Source organism: Staurois parvus, unplaced genomic scaffold (assembly GCF_062004578.1).
Source record: "Staurois parvus isolate SC_StPar_1 unplaced genomic scaffold, SC_StPar_1.0 ptg001193l, whole genome shotgun sequence".
Lineage (NCBI taxonomy): Eukaryota > Metazoa > Chordata > Amphibia > Anura > Ranidae > Staurois > Staurois parvus.
In genome coordinates this window covers 1,097,009-1,112,936 of record NW_028318989.1, presented here as the reverse complement: position 1 = coordinate 1,112,936, position 15,928 = coordinate 1,097,009, and positions in this window count along the sequence as shown.

The following is a 15,928-nucleotide window of genomic DNA, read 5'->3' as shown; positions in this document are numbered from 1 at the left end:
TTATTATACAGGATTTATATATTATTATTATACAGGATTTATATATTATTATTATTATACAGGATTTATATATTATTATTATTCAGGATTTATATATTATTATTATACAGGATTTATATATTATTATTATACAGGATTTATATATTATACAGGATTTATATATTATTATACAGGATTTATATATTATTATACAGGATTTATATATTATTATACAGGATTTATATAGCGCCAACAGTTTGCTCAGCGCTTTACAATATAACGGGAGACAATACAGCAACAATACAGTTCAATACAAGAGGGATAGGAGGGCCTGATCCTGGGAGCTTACAATCTAAGAAAGTATTGATCGTTAGAATATTTTGTTTTTTAGAATACTTTGCGCTTTATGCTGGACCTATAGCACAACACTATCTATTGGTTTTGATTTCCTCTTGAGTGCTGGAACACTTTTCGGTGTTTGCAGCTGTGTTTCAGTTGTACTTTCTCTGTGGCCGCGCATACGATTCTTTCCTTTATGCACGTTGAACAGGTATCCTCCTCACTGCCTGTTTTCACCCCTAACAGGATGAACAACGAAGCAGAGGTTTGCTGTCAAAGTGTGTCACAGCCCTGAGCAGCTGCATGTCTTTCTTCATGTAGATGGTCAGGGGTTGGTAAAACCACAGCTCAACCACTTGTTTATACTGCCACTGGCTTCCTGTGTGAATGAGCCCTTATTAGTGTGGCTCTGGCCAGGGGCGTCCCTAGGGTTGGTGTCACCCGGTGCGGTAACATTTGGTGATACCCTCTCCGACAATCCCCGCAGGATGCATCGGATCTGCGGATTGAACATAATGAATCGGAGTCCGGTCGATTATGCTCAATCTGCAGATCCGATGCATCCTGCGGGGATTGTCGGCTTCCTTTACAACTTACCTTCTCGTGGAGCAGATCCGGTGTCACCCCGTATAGGTTGTATGCCGACGATCCCCGCAGGTCTTATCAATCTGCAGGTCTTATCCATCCTGCGGAGATCGTCGGCATGCAACCTATACGGGGTGACACCGGACCCGCTCCACAAAAAGGTAAGTTGTAAAGGAAGCTGACAATTCCCACAGGATGGATTGGATCTGCGGATTTACCATAATGGATCGGAGTCCGATCCATTGTGCTCCCCAATCCGAAGGTCTTATCCATTGTGTGGGGATCGTTGGCATGCAACCTATACGGGGTGACACCGGACCCGCTGCACGATCGGATCCATCCTGCGGGGATCATCGGCTTGCTTTACAACTTACCTTTTCGTGGAGTGGGTCCGGTGTCACCCTGTGTGGTTGGTGTCACCCGGTGCGGGCCGCACCCGCCTCTGGACGCCGCTTGCTCTTGCCTTGTGCGACCATGCTGCTGGGTGTCACAATTGCAACTAGAAAGCAGCTGTGGAAGTGCAGAGCAGAAGTGAGAGTGTTTCTGGTGAAGGGGAGCACAGTGAGGATACAGAGGACATAGGCAGGTTGGTGGTTTCCCATATTAATCCAACCTGAGACACAATAAATGTTCTATCTCAGTACTGAGCTATGAATATTATTCCCCGGAGAGCTGCCCATAGCAGCCAATCTGATTGTAGGAGTCGTTGTCCTGATGCAGATCAGGAGATGAGATGAAATGTCTGGTTGTCATGCATCAACACCCCACATCTCACCCTTCCACTCTAATGCCATCCATATTATGGCAGGATAAATGTCTGGGAATGAAGTTCACACAGGGTTTTTTTTTACTGTATTAGTAGTTGTGTAGATGTGCTTCTTGGCTGATGAAGGGAAACTTTCACAAAAATATGATATAAATTGACAGCTCACTCGGCTGTCAATTATAAAGGTTGATTCAAGGTCCATTCAACTCCCTGACATCAATCAAAGTGATTTTCAACCGCTAGCTGAGGGTGTTGATATGTGGAACACACCTACTGTACACTCTTCCTCCACTGGCTTAAACCCCGCAGCTGGTATGTAAAATACATGTGCTTATAAGGGTGCAGGAATTGGGGCTAATCTGAGGTCTCACGCTGTAGGAACTGGGTAGGTGAAGGTGCAGGAACTGAGGCTGATCTGAAGTCTGATGGTGCAGATATTGGGATTGATCTGTTATCTGAAGGTGCAGGGTTCAGAGCTGATCTGAGTTCTGAAGGTGGATGCATTGAGGTTGATCTGAGGTCTGAAGGTACAAGGTTTGGTGCTGACCTGAGGTCTGATGGTGCAGGAATTGGGACTGATCTGAGGTCTGAAGATGCAGGGTTTGGAGCTGATCTAAGGTCTGAAAGTGGATGCATTTGGGCTGATCTGAGGTATGATGGTGCAGAAATTGGGCCTAATCTGAGGTCTGATATGCAGAAATTGGGGCTGATCTGAGGTCTGATGCTGCAGAAATTGGGACTGATTTGAGGCCTGATGCTGCAGAAATTGGGACTGATTTGAGGTCTGATGCTGCAGAAATTGGGGCTGATCTGAGGTCTGATGCTGCAGAAATTGGGACTGATCTGAGGTCTGATGCTGCAGAAATTGGGACTGATCTGAGGTCTGATGGTGCAGGAATTGGGACTGATCTGAGGTCTGATGGTGCAGGAATTGGGACTGTTCTGAGGTCTGATGGTGCAGGAATTGGGACTGATCTCACATCTGAAGGTGCAGAAACTGGGGCTGATCTGAGGTCTGATGGTGCAGGAATTTCGTTGATCTGAGGTCTGATGATGCAGAAATTGGGACTGATCTGAGGTCTGATGGTACAAAAATTTCAGCTAATTAGAGGTCTGATGGTGCAGGAATTGGGGTGATCTGAGGTCTAAATATAAATATGTTTTGTGTTTTTTGTGTGTGTACCAATTAATACTGTATAATGATATTTAATGAGTTGAACTTGCCATTTGTAGTACAATTATGAGTGCAAAAATGAATAACAATGCAGCTACAGTGCTCTGTTGTTTACTGGCATGCCGCTTGTTCAATGTTTGTAAACATTGCACTTAATATGGAAATGGTTGCTGACCCCTGGACTAATTCCACTGAAATCATTGCAGGAACAGAAGGCAGCTATTGGTACCGCTGTGTTCCTGGAGGGAATGGCTGTAGGGAGGTAAGTTACCACAATTATTAGGTCATATTTTTTTATTAAGACTGTCTGTTTGTTCCTTGCAAAGTTTTTCTTCTTCCCTGACGTCCCTAAAAGTGGCTTCAAAAACTCCCTGTGTGCATGAGGCCTTAAGCTGAACTGAAGGCAGATATATAACATATATTTAATAGAGTTGTGGGGTCATATTATATAAATACACAGCTCAAAAAAATTAGAGGAACACTTTCAGAACCCATCAGATCTCAATGGGGAAGAATCTCCTGCTGGATCTCTATACTGATATGGATGGGTAATGTGTTAGGAACGTAAGGATGCCCCATCGTTTGATGGAAATGAAAATGATCGACCTACAGAGGACTAAATTCAAAGACACCCCAAAAATCAAAGTGAAAAAATGATGCAGCAGGCTAGTCCATTTTGCTGAAATTTCATTGCAGCAACTCAGAATGGTTCTCAGTAGTTTGTATGGCCCCCACGTGCTTGTATGCATGCCTGACAACATCGGGGCATGCTCCTAATGAGACAATGGATGGTGACCTGGGGGATTTCCTCCCAGATCTGGACCAGGGTATCACTGAGCTCCTGGACAGTCTGAGGTGCAACCTGGTGTCGTCGGATGGACCGAAACATGACATCCCAGAGGTGTTCTATTGGATTTAGGTCAGGCGAGTGTGGGGGCCATTCAATGGTATCAAATCCTTCATCCTCCAGAAACTGCCTGCATACTCTCACCACATGAGGCCGGGCATTGTTGTGCACCAGGAGGAACCCAGGACCTACTGCACCAGGAGGAACCCAGGACCCACTGCACCAGCGTAGGGTCTGACAATGGGTCCAAGGATTTCATCCCGATACCTAATGGCTGTCAGAGTGCCATTGTCTAGCCTGTAGAGGTCTGTGCGTCCCTCCATGGATATGCCTCCCCAGACCATCACTGACCCACCACCAAAACAGTCATACTGAACGATGTTACAGGCAGCAGAACGTTCTCCACGGCTTTTCCAGACCCTTTCACGTCTGTCACATACGCTCAGGGTGAACCTGCTCTCATCTGTGAAAAGCACAGGGCGCCAGTGGTGGACCTGCCAATTCTGGTGTTCACTTACAAATGTCAATCGAGCTCTATGGTGCCGGGCAGTGAGCACAGGGCCCACTAGAGGACGTCGGGCCCTCAGGCCACCCTCATGAAGTCTGTTTCTGATTGGTCAGAGACATTCACACCAGTGGCCTGCTGGAGGTCATTTTGTAGGACTCTGGCAGTGCTTATCCTGCTCCTCCTTGCACAAAGGAGCAGATACTGGTCCTGCTGATGGGTTAAGGACCTTCTATGGCCCTGTCCAGCTCTCCTACAGTAACTGCCTCTCTCCTGGAATCTCCTCCATGCTCTTGAGACTGTGCTGGGAGACATAGCAAACCTTCTGGCAATGGCACGTATTGATGTGCCATCCTTGGACTGCCTGTGCAACCTCTGTAGGGTCCAGGTATTGCCTCATGCTACCAGTAGTGCCAATGACCCTAGCCAAATGCAAAACTGGTGAAAAACAGCCAGGAAAGATGAGTAAGGAAAAAAATGTCAGTGGCCTCCTCCTGTTTTGGGGGTTGTCTTATTGTTGCCTATCTAGTGCACCTGTTGTTAATTTAATTAACACCAAATCAGCTGAAACTGATTAACAACCCCCTCTGCTACTTAACTGACCAGATAATATCCCAGACGTTTAATTGACTTGATGCTATACTCTGATTAAAAATTGTTCCTTTAATTTTTTGAGCAATGTATATATCTATTAGATTTTCAGCCATGTGACTGTCATTTTCTGATCTCAATGGGCATGGTCAAATTTTTTTGAAAAAATAAGGATCCTGTTCCTGGTATGATAGTTTTAGGAATTGATTCCCCCTTGTTATCCCTAATTCATATTAACTCTTTCCTCTTTCTGTTCTCCTCTGCTCATTTTAATCACTCTCATGTTTTATCTGTTCACCACTAATGGAATAGGTTATATTTGGTTGGAATTTTCAGGTGATCGCCTATGGTTTGCCCAGTGGCTTTCTACAGGAAATGTGCTGTTCTGAGCAGGGGCGGACTGACAACTCATGGGGCCCCCGGGCAATAGGGGATCATGGGGCCCCTGTGTCCTTGCCCAAACTCAAAAAAGCCTATGAAAAAGGTACCAGGGGCATCTCATGAGGCCCCCTACTGACCCCAGGCAGTGCCCGAGTTTCCAAATGGGCAGTCCGCCCCTGGTTCTGAGTCCTTCTGCATTCACACTCCCAATCCATGATGGGGCAGGTCTGTGAGGTCGTTCACTCCACCGTGTTGCAGTAACGTGTATGACCACAATGCATCCTGACGCACCAAGCACACAATAGTTTGTTGCAGTGTCATTCGCTGTGAATGGATGGAACCCCGAAACATCTACAGACTGCACCTATGCTACAGCGAAAAAAAAGTGATTTCTCCTGCGTTGCGGCAGTGCAGTGTATTACGGAAACAAAAGTGTGAATGGGCCCCGGGAAAAAAAAAAAAATCTTTGTTCATTGTTTTCTTGTTTCAATCATCAGCCTATGTCTGCATCCATCATTACACAGTAAATTAATCATTTTATTTTAATTTGACATAATTAGCATCATGTTCTTTCCTACAGGAAGCTTCATAGACTGAGGCATGTGACTGCTAATGAGGATATGTGGAAATGGAAAGCAGCACTGGGCAAGCTGGACCATTCAGACCACATAGCAAGGCAGGTCACCAGACCACATGACTTTGTTTATGTCAGCAACGGATCAGGGTCTGCTGGCTGGAGGGCTTTCCCGTACTTCAGCCTGCCGGCTCTGAAATGATTCTGCTAACATTACTATCAATGCAACTTTTAGCATCAAAATACTTTAAAAGTATTTACCCACAAGCCTACAGGGCACTTATACCCCCTTCCTGCCCAGGCCAATTTCCAGCTTTCAGTGCTGTGGCACTTTGAATGACAATTGCACGGTCATGCAACACTGTACCCATATGAAATTTTTATAATTTTTTTTGTGACAGATAGAGCTTTCTTTTGGTGGTATGTAATCACCTCAGGGTTTTTTATTTTTTTCTTAAACAAACCAAAAACCACTGAACATTTTGAAAAAAAATTTTTTTTCTTAGTTTTTGTTATAAAATTTTGTAAATAAGTGCTTTTTTTCTCCTTCACTGATGTGTGCTAATGAGGGTGCACTGATGGGAACTGATAGGCTACACTGATAGGTGGCACTGATGTGTATTGACAGGCATCACTGATTGGCACTGAAAGGCAGCACTGATACATGGCACTGATAGGCAGCACCGACTGGCGCGATAGGTGGTAATGACTGGCACTGTTAGGCTGCACTGATTGCCATTGATAGGTGGCACTGAAAGGCAGCTAAGATGGGCACTGATATGTGGCATTGATGTGCACTGGTAGGAACTGATATGTGGCACTGATAGGTGGCACTGCTGGGGCTACACTGATCATCAGTGCCGTGATGATCAGTGTACATGTCCCCTCCGCGGAAAGCCGATTACCGGCTCTCCGCTCCTCACGAGCTGTCAGCGAGAGGAGAGAAATGCCAATAACCGGCATTTCCCTGTTTACATGTGATCAGCTGTGATTGGACACAGCTGATCACATGACCGAGCCGACATCTTCGGCTCTTTCCGTGATCTGTGATGCGCTGTGTCCAAGGGACACAGCGCACCGCCGATCGCCGCGTGCTCCCTGAGCCGAGCATGCGCAGTGAGAATGGGAGGACGTCATATGACGACCTCCCAGAACGAGAGAACCACCTTGCGCCCGTCATATTACTATATGGCGGGCGGGAGGTGGTTAAATACAAGAAAAAAAAATCTAATATATGGGCAGCACAGTGGCTAAATAGTTAGCACTTCTGCCTGGCAGCACTAGGATCGTTGGTTCGAATCCCAACCACAGCCCCACCTGCCTGGAATTTGCATGTTCTCCCTGTGCCTGCGTGGGTTTCCTCCAGGTAATCCGGTTTCCTCCCACACTCCAAAGACATGGTGGGAGGTTTATTGTCTCCTGTCTAAATTGTCCCTAGTATGTGTATGTATGAATGTGAGTTAGGGACCTTAGATTGTACACCCCTTGAGGGTTAGGGACTGATGTGAATGTATAATATATATATGTAAAGTGCTGCGTTAATTGATGGCGCTATATAAGTACCTGAAATAAATATATTGCAGCTTAACAGTCCTTTGGCCCCTTTCACACGAGGTGGACATGTCAGTGGATCCGCTTGCTCAGTGGGGGGGGCAGGATCTCTCCGCTGAGCAAGCAGATGACAGGTCCATGTCCTTTCAACTGCTGCAGAGCAGCCACAGCCTGCTGTCCTCTATGGGCGGTCGGATGGAAACGGACCACCTGTCCATTTCCATTCGACTGCTATGCCATCCGATCCGACGGACAGAAGGGGAATGGATCCTCATCCATCTCTTATTTATTTATTTCAGGTACTTACATAGCGCCGTCAATTTACGCAGCACTTTACATATACAGGTGAAACTCGAAAAATTAGAATATCGTGCAAAAGTTCATTTATTTCAGTAATGCAACTTAAAAGGTGAAACTAATATATGAGAGACTAATTTTTTGAGTTTCACCTGTATATTGTACATTCACATCAGTCCCTAACCCTCAAGGGGCGTACAATCTAAGGTCCATAACTCACATTCATACATACACATACTAGGGCCAATTTAGACAGGTGCTAATTTTCCTACCAGCATGTCTGTGGAATGTGGGAGGAAACCAGAGTACCCGGAGAAAACCCACACAGGCCCAGGGAGAACATGAAAACTCCAGGCAGGTGGTGCCGAGTTTGGGATCCAAACCAATGACCCTAGTATTGCCAGGCAGAAGTGCTAACCAATTAGCCACTCTGCTGGCTAAATGGTGGATCAAAAGCTTGTCCTTTATTTCAAGTAAAAGATATCCAGATAAATCACAGCAAAGTAGTAAGGACTAACTGTCCACTTAGCAAGATGGCCTCTGGACCTTCACGAGGCTGCGGCGGCGTGACGTCACAGCGTATTGGCTCCTTCTTCACTATTTCCATATACCTGAGACAATTTTCAGTTTGGATGCCAAAATATTCAAGAGCATAGAAGCTTTTGGAAGCAGCCTACCTTTACAGATCCATATGCCTGACATAAAAGGGGACAACTGCGGAGGAAAAGGTGAGAGATGATCTGGGTCTACAAGAGGGACAGACTGGAGGTATGATGAAAAAAATGAGAAATCCATACCAACCAACCAGAATTGTTCTCCATAGAGGAACTGCACTAACAATCCAAGGTATGGCAAAATTGGCCCAACCATCTGTGAGAATACATATAAAAGGTTCTCGACCTTCTATAGACGCAGCTGTATCTTCAGTTTATGTTCACAAAATCAGGACGTTTCCAGGGAGGACCTGAGCCAGTATAGTAGAACTACACCGAAATCCAATCCAACTACAAGACCCATGATTTCAATGCTTTCTCACAATACGGAACATGTTGGTGGAGGTCTTTAGATATCTATGGAGAAACATTCAAAGTATTTTTAGACTGACTTGTGTTACCTGTATGAAGACAATTGGTGAGCAGGGTTCATTCAGGTCTTGTTTGCATTCCTGTGTCAAGCTGGATGGTGAAGACATTCCAAGACACGTTCTGGTCCACAGGGAGTACTTTATTGAACTTCTTAAGCAACAACAAACACTCCACACACCTTTTTTTTTTTTAAACTTTGTGAAAAATGCAGATATTTCACCCAACATACAAAAAACCCACAAGAAAGAAAGGATACAGCACCTCAATGGCTAATGAACAGGATGTATTTATTGGACGTAAAAAATGAAAATGCACATCCCATACATGCCCGCCCAAAAACTGGCCCTCACCCCCAAAGAAAACCCCTCCAGAAGGCACAGCTCCACCCCAACAATAACCCCCTCCTCCACCCCCAGGACACCCATCAACCCCCACAGCAGACCCCCACCCTCCCCAAATCTCAGAAAGAGATGCGAGTGACAAGGGCCAGCCCTCCACACCTCTCCTTGTCCTCCCTCACTGTGCAGATGGAGCCAACACCTTTAGTAGGCAACATACAGGTCATATATTTTATTTTAAGGTCTGGCCTTTCAGTACAGTCCCCAAAACTGCCATTCATATCTTATTAGAGAATAGGCACTCATCGCTTACAAAAAATTGTTTGCTTTTAAACATTTGATTTTGGAATGAATGTAACTTTATGAATGATAACCACATTCACTGTTTGAAATGTATTTTGAGAAAAAAAAATTCCATCAAGTTCCTTCAATTTTGTCATCATTACAGTTGAAAACAAATGTTGATTTCACCCCACTAAGATCTAGAAAATTGTACAAATGTTCCCAAAAAGAAAAATGTTGGAAGAAAGTTCTTCTGGTGTATGGCTAGCTTTAGTCCTGAGTCATGGGACAGGTGGAGATGTCGAGGTAAATACTATTTAAGAATTGTTTGCTTGGTAGGGTGAGGGTTTTACCTACTATTTGCTAACAACATTTACAAACACTTTTTTGTGCTTCTTTTTCTGTTAGGATGTTGAGTGCTCAATTCCACATAGTGGAAACCATTTTTTTTTTCCCACTCAACACATTCCTTTATTGTACATTGAGTTCTTCGATCCCATTACTGCCTATGTCAGCGATTGGATGTTTTATTTGTTACAGGTTCTTAAAGCGGAGCTCCACCCAGAAAGGGTTCCACTTTAAGGTCTCTTCCCACGCTCCGTTAAGGATTGGCACCCCTGGGAAGCAGGGGGAGGAACAGGTACCCAATTTTGACAAGTACCCATTCTCACTTCTGCTGCGATAGCCTAGGCCATTGGTCTCCAAACTGGGGCCCGATGTGGCCCTTAGCTAGCCTTTACCAGGCCCTTGGGGCACAATTCCATCAAAATGGCACCATCAATGGGATACTATTCCTCAGTATTGATGGGCACAATTCTTTCCATTGATAGCCACAATGGGGCAACTATTCCTTCCATTCAAACCAATGATGGTGCATTGCTTATGTTTACTGATGCTGGGATCATTTTTGTATTCCCACTGGCCCTTTGCTTAGAAAGTTTGAAGGCCCCTGGCTTAGGCAATCAGAAACTCTCCCCCTGAAGTCTTCTGGGACACGTGGCAGGTCCCAGAGGACTGTAGGACCATACACAATGCGCAGCGGGCACCCAGCTGTGAAGCCGCAAGCTGTCACACCCTTAAGATGCTGGTGCCACACTCCCCATGAGGAATTTGTTCCTTTGGGGAGCAGGTCCCTGACTTTGGCAGGTACTCATTCCCACTTCTGCTGCAATCGCCTAGCCAATTGGAAGCGAAAGTTGCCCTCCTTCTCCCTCCCTGTAGTCTTCTAGGACACGTGCCAGGTCCCAGAACACTACAGGACCATTCACAAAGCGCATCAAGTTGTCACAGTTGGGTGCCCACAGGAAAATCCCAGTCCTGGGGACACAGAACAGCCAGTTAGCCTGGCTGTGGTGAGGACACCACTGGATCCTAAGACAGGTGAGTGGCTGTTTCTTTAAAAGTCAGTATCTGTAGCTGCTGACTTTTTTTCCACCAGGGATGGAGCTCAGCTTTAAATAGGTTCAACAATTTAAGCAGCACTTTACATATATATTGTGCATTAACATCAGTTTCTGCCCTCAAGGAGCATGTGTTGATGAGCAGCATGTGTTTGGAGTGTAGAAGGAACCGGAGTACTTGGGGGGGGGGGGGGGGGGGGGGAACCCGCACAAGAACATGCACTGCATACAGGTAGTGCTGTGGTTGGGATTCAAACCAAGGACCATACTCCTGCCAGGTGGAAGTGCTAACCACTGTGCCGCCATTTGAATATGGATGCTGTTTGCAACAGCACAGATCTCATTAAATTAACACTTTGAGCTAGACGAAGCACCCTGGGTTGAGCTGGCCTTTGTACTTTTGAGTTGCTCACCCAGTACAAGCATGCAACAACAGAGATTTAGGCCAGGTTTGCATATGTGCGGCCCACGCTTTGCACAGGCTCAAGAATCCATTCACTTGAATGGACCCCGTGCCCCAGGACACGCAGGGAAGAAGTCCCTGCATTATTTGGGAAATCGCAGCTCATACAGGAACAGAGTTTCCTAGTACAGTTGCGATTTCCAGTGCAGGCGGCGTGCCATTAGAATTAATGGTACCTGTCTGCGGGTCCCGTATTCCTCTATGTGGGTGGTGCGGCTGCAGGTATTGTGCGGGTCCCGTAGCAGCACCACCCACACAGATGTGAACTAAGCCTTAGCAAATGTCAGGCTTATATCAAAACTTGTTTTAGATAAGCAACCCATCAGCATGACTGCTAGGCTCAAACTTTTTTATAAGGAGACATCAGCAATAGCAGTTTCCCTAGTTCTTTCATGACGTTTCCTTCAAGCACAGTTGCACCTGGCTAGCACTGGCTGTTAACTCCATCACACCTCATGAGGTCAAATATTTCCCAGTCTCAAATGACCAAATGGGGGTCTATATGCATCTGACCCAAAGTACAGTCTATTTCCAGCAGCCAATTGATTCTCATTTCATGGTGCATACCTTGGTTCAGGGTGTCACACATCTTGTTCCTCTACTACCACCTTTAGACTGTGGGGGATCTCAATTTGATCTTTTCTTCTCTATTTGACAGAGTGCCTCTGATGCAGAAAGTTGTGATTTTGGTTGCCATTACATTGGCTTGTAGGGTTTCGGAACAGGCGGCCCTTCTTTGTAAGGCACGGTTTCTGGTACTCCACGATGACAAGGTGGTTCTTCCACCTCAGCTGTCTTTTTTTGTGGTCTTGGGGCTTCCATCTCAAGCAGGACTTCATCTTACCTTCCTTTTGCTCTCTCAGACACCAGGGGACAAGGTTCTCCACACCTTCTGGTGTAGATACAGATCGAAAGAGCCTTAGAAATACCACTGCTGTGACTAACGCAGCCCAAAGCTTACTCGATTTTCTCTTTCCTTCCCATCAACGTAGTCAGTGTTGACAAAGCAATGCCTCCCACAGCACTATTGTGGTTTGCAGGCAGGGGAGGGGAACAGGGTGCTCTCCCAACAGGCAGAAAAACAATTGTTACTGCTAGCGGCTATAACCGCTGGCAGGAGAGGTGTAACTAGACCCTTCAGGGCCCTGATGCAAGAAACCATATAGCACCCCCTGACCGCCAGGCACTTTACTCCCGTCATGGGACCTTTTTACATATTCTGCAGTGGGCCCCCTTCCTGCCATCTTGGGGGTCCCCCACCACGGTGGTGGAGCGCCAAAGCCTGGTCGCAAGTGCAACCTTTATGACCGACTGCCTGGCCTTTTACTCCTGTCGTGGGACCCGTTCACATATTCTGCAGTGGGCCCCCTTCCTGCCATCTTCGGGGTCCCCCTCCATGGTGGCGGAATGCCAAAGCTTGGTCGCAAAGTGCAACTTTTGTGACCCTGGTAGTTCCGCCACTGGTGTCAGTTTATGTTTATTTTATTAATTTTATGGATTGATTTTTATTTTTTTAGCAATTTTATAATTTCCTACAATTTTTTTTAGCAATTTTATAATTTCCTACAATTTTTTTAGGAGCCCCGTTGGAGGGCTTTGGTGAAATAACAGGGATCTAAACGGATCTCTGATGTTTCACCTTTGAGACAGAAAAGAGATTGAGGACAGGGCCCTTAATCTCCATGTCTTCAGCCTTAGCAGCACAGAATGCATGAACTGTACAGAGCTTCCCATTCATTCACAAACTAAAGCATAGTAAACACAGGGGGACCCACATGGGGGAGAGGGGGGACCCAGCAGCACAGTGGGGGATGAGGGGGGGTAGTACACAGGGGCCTGATCACAGCAGGTGGTGGATAGAAGGGGAGGTGGGACGGCACGAACAGGAACAGATTCCCCTCCGTTTTCCTCCTACTTCTGCTGAAAGGCTACAGGAGGAAAATGGAGGGCATGGATTCCTCCATATGCTGCCCCCGCCGCCCCTCCTATCCAGATGTGCAGAAGAACCACACGGGCCCCATGGACCTGTTGTGACCCCTGTACATACGCCCCTGGCTGGCAGTAATCGAATGTCAAAAAATCCAACAGGCTGGTTGTACCCAAGCCAAATTGCTGGATCGATTTCTGTAAAATCATCCTGTCCATACATGGATCGAATTTTGGCCAGTCCCTGCTGAACCAAGCAAATTTTATGCCATGTATGGCCGGCTTAAAAGATTTACACAGACTGTTTGCTCAAAATAGAGATGCAAAAGGACAGATTATATTTGGTCAACGCTACATAAATCCTAAAACAGCACAAGAAACAGGAAAGCAAGCAAATCCCATCTTGGAAAAACCATGGGGACTGCCATAGCCGACTCGAAATAGCTAGTTACCTGGCTGACATTCTGCTCCTCTGCCTTCAGTATTGTCCTTAACTCAAAAAAATATGTAGGCAGTCCAGGCAAAATCCCTTGATCTGCATGTTTTTCAAGACCGTGAATCAAAGAATCAGCATCACAGCCAAGAAACTAGCATTCACCTTACTGTGACTGGACAGTGTGGGAGAAGCTACAGATTAAGGAGGTCATCCATCTGCTTTCTCCTCTTTTCAGCTTTGTAGCACATGGAAATACAAGACACCTGATTGGCTCCAAGTACTGCCACTACCTCTCTGGCTGTGTCCTGCTTTACTGAGGATAGCAAGAGGCTAGTCAAGTCACATTGTAGATCTAAAACCAAAATGTTTAGTTCTGGATAGAATGGTGAAGGGTTATAACCATTTTCATGCTTTTGTTGCTGTCTGTCTCCCTGCTGGGGAGGTTTACTCTCTATTTTGTCCTCATGATCACTCTCACTGTGACTGAATGCCAGAGAAAATGAAAAATGGCGAGTTGTCTCTAGAATAGAATAATGGCAATCTTGCAATGGGATGCTTAGGGCTCATGTACACTGCAGCTGATAAACTCACGTTCAGGAGCTGCCAAAAAAACGCTGAACTCTCCCTACTGTTTTCCTATGTGTCCATGTACACATCGTCGTTTACAGGCAGTTGAGTTTACGTTCATTTTTTTTTTTTTTTTAACGCACCAAACTTGCATTCAGGAGATTTTACCGGCGTTTCAAACGCTTGTAAACGCAGTCAACCGCGTTTAGAAGCGTTTTTAACTATTCCATATCCAGATGCTGTCCAGAGCCTTTTTTCATCATCAGAAATGCATGCAAAGCATTTTTCATGTATTCAAATGGACCCGGTACACCAGTTCCAGGTTTCGTGTGAAGGAAAAAAATGGTAGAACGTGCCGCATTATGCTCATGATGGGATCCATAGTGAATACAACCAGAAAAGACAGGTCATCTCAACAAATACGGCTCTCTCTGCTTCTGCTCTCTCTATTTCTTAAAAATGTCTAAAATAGTTAATTTTTTACGGTTTTTTAGTGCATTCTGGACATTTGGGAAGAAGCTATCTTTTAAAAAACGCTTCTAAATGCACATAAACGCAGTATGTAAACACGCCTAAACTGGCGTTTTTAACCTACATTTTCCAGCAGTTTCCATTGTTAAGAAGAGTTTTCTAAATGCCCCGTGTACATGAGCTCTTATTCCAGTGACAAATGTTGAGTTTTCCTCACATTGGAGGATTTTCCCTCACTTTCTGTTGCATATAGGGGGCAGGAAGTGAAGGGAAATCTCCCCAATGGGACACAGATGGCAAGAAAAAAAAAAAAAAATACTGACATTGGTTAAGCAATTTCTACTCTATCCAAAATAAAAAAAGGCTTTAGACATACTTAATAATTGCATTCAAAATACATTTTTTTTTTTTTAACGCATAACTGCATCCATTGGTGTTTTTTCAAACCCTAGCTTGTCCATAGTTTACACTTAGATGCCCATACCAAGTTTAGCAGCATCAGTTTGGGCTCGTTCACAGTTGACTTTATTTCTAACTCTTGCCAAACGCCCCTATAGCGTTTGATAGGAGTTTGGGAAGCGTTTTTAACGCTCCTCAAATACTCTCCAAATGCCCTATGCGCGGTTTTGAGGCAGTTGATGGCGTTTATCAAGCGTTAATACCATTTATCTTCATTATAGAAGTTTGTGGTGCGGTTTTAACGCTCCGAAACCACCTTGCAACCGCACCGCAAACGCCTGCCAGGCATTTGAGGAGTGGTAGCATAGGTTTGAATGGGAGGCTTCAACTCCTCCTGACTGGACACGAGGCGTCAGTTTTGCCGCAACGCTTTAATGTGAACAGCACTATGTGCTGCCATGTGCAAAATTTTCATTAAAACCGCTTCCCAAACGTCTGTCTGACAAAGCTAGAGTGAACGTAGCCTTAGTCTGACAATACCTCTATGATCGAATAGTCAGTTTGACATCGAGCCTAAAAACATACAGTTGCACATTCCTTGTTCCCTCCTGAGAGGTTACTTCGTGTTCACATAGCAAGGGACAAATTTTATGCAAATTTAAAAAGGCATATTGCGGTCATGAAGGTTCAGCTTTAACCCCATCCTGCCGTCCCCACCCGGCCCTTTAAGAGGTTCTAAAGGGCAGGAGGCGAGCAATCCGATCATGTGACTGCTGTGATTGGCATTTACATGATCAGAAAAGATCCTGATTGCTAGTATGCATTTGGAGCTTTCTGGTACCTGCCGGTTATTGTGCTGAAAGCGCGCTCTCAGCACAGTAATTGGTTTACATAGGGATGCATATATGCAGCTGCTCAGTGTTAAAGCCCACTTGCCGAAAGGCGGCACATATGCACATGTCCAGTGGAAAG